Here is a 1,998-nt window from a genome sequence, read left to right on the forward strand (position 1 = left end):
CATTATCAATAAGTAATAACAATGTTTCATTTCTTATCCGTTACTTTTACTTTTCGTAAAGAGTGTATGCGAATCAAAAAAAGAAAACAGAAAGAATTATAAGATGACCAAGAAAAGTCTGTCGCTTTTTGTGGAGGTCTGTGTACAATTGGCCCTTACACCGCGAGTTGAATGCGAATGGAGATAAGAAGAAAGTCAGTTATTGATACTACCTGGTTGGGACAGTTCAGTTTCACCGTGAACTTGCGTAACGACAGAATGAACATAAGACCTCTATAGAGCGTCTTAAGAGCGTATATGATGTACGAGTTCAAACTGGGGTCAAACGCCACTGCAGCGTGGTGGAAGATATGTCAGGCCTTTGGTGAGGGTGTCGTGACTACGCGGAGAGTGCAACGGTGATATAACAAGTTTAAGGACGGTGGCGAAACACTCAAAGACGCACCACGTGCTGGAAGACCAATACATGTACAAAATTAAGATCTTCAGGCAGCGATTGAGGCGAACAGTGGCCAGACATGTGAGGAACTGGGACTACAATTCAGTGTGAGTGGAGAAACCATTCAGCAGCGCCTGTATTACCTTGGAAAGCACTACATGTTGAGTCGATGTGTTCCACATGATTTGATTCCGGGCCACATGAGCAGACACCTATGTTTCTTTGCTGTCTCGTCTGAGGAAGTAGCCATTTCTGGACAAGGTGTTGACATGTGATGAGAAGTGGGTCCTGTACGAAGCTCCAAGGCGCCGTCATGATTGGTTAGCATTCAATGAATCGATTCCGAAACAGTCGAAACCATCACTGCACAAGAAGAAAGTCAGTCCTCCTGTGTGTTTGCTGGGCTGCTCGCGGCATCGTACATCGGAACTGCTACCAGCTGATCAGAGCATCAATTTAACTGTGTACTGTCAGCAGTTGTCCTGTGTTCAAGAAAAACTCAAAACTCTGGAGCCAGCACCTCTGAATCGCAAAGGCGTTCTCCTGTTACAGGACAACGCTAAGCCCCAAGTGGTTAGGATGGTCCGGGACACCATTCTACGCCTTGGATGGAAAACACTATTCCATCCGCCATACTTCCCGGACATTGCACCGTCCGATTAACACCTCCATTTCTTGAACAATTACTTTAGTTACCACCAGTTGAAATCCCTAGTGGAGGTGCAAAATGCACTTGATACCTGCTTTTCATCACGGTCCACCAAGTTCTACCGCTATGGAATCCATGACCTTCCTGACCGTTGGCAGAAGGTCGTCGATGCTGATGGGAACTATTTTTAATCTTCTAGGTACGTCTTAGGTGACATCGAAGTTCGAAAGTAGTGTCTGAAAAGAGATAGAACTTTCTTGGTTACCTTTATATTTGCATTGATATGTACTTGAGAAGAAATTTACGTCACATGAAGTATATTACCACACTCAAGTAAGCACATTACTATCAATGATTTTGTTTTTTTATACAGAGTATATTTCCCAATCATTGTTTCAGAAATTTGAACACTGAATACTACAGTGTTTCGATATTAGCCTATATTTATATTTATAATTAATATCTGTTATAATTACTATACGTCCTCTCTGGAAATGATATTTAATATGCACCCTCTGTTTGCTTGTGTTTTAGAGAAAACCCTGAGTTTTGAATAACTTTTCAGCACAAAATATGTAAATTCAGGTCTATCCCGGCTAAATTGGGACATTTGGAGAGCACTACACTGGAGAGAATTAGTGAAGTAATTATAACTTACAACACCCTTCAATTTTACCTATGAAAAGTGATATATGGGCATAGCTTAATAAGAGAAGAGTGTAGATGGTATAACCGAGATACATCAGCAGTCTTTCTTTATCATCCACCATTTTCATTGATATCTACATGATAATTTAAAAAATAATTATTTTTAACAAAACTGTCTGGTAATAGGTGACTGTGTTCAATGTGTGCACCTGAAGATATAAGAACTCAATTGAGAGTAAGAAAGAAAACAAAGAAGTTTGTT

This window comes from Thermobia domestica, chromosome 13 (assembly GCF_964235325.1).
Source record: "Thermobia domestica chromosome 13, izTheDome1.hap1.1, whole genome shotgun sequence".
Classification (NCBI taxonomy): Eukaryota; Metazoa; Arthropoda; class Insecta; order Zygentoma; family Lepismatidae; genus Thermobia; species Thermobia domestica.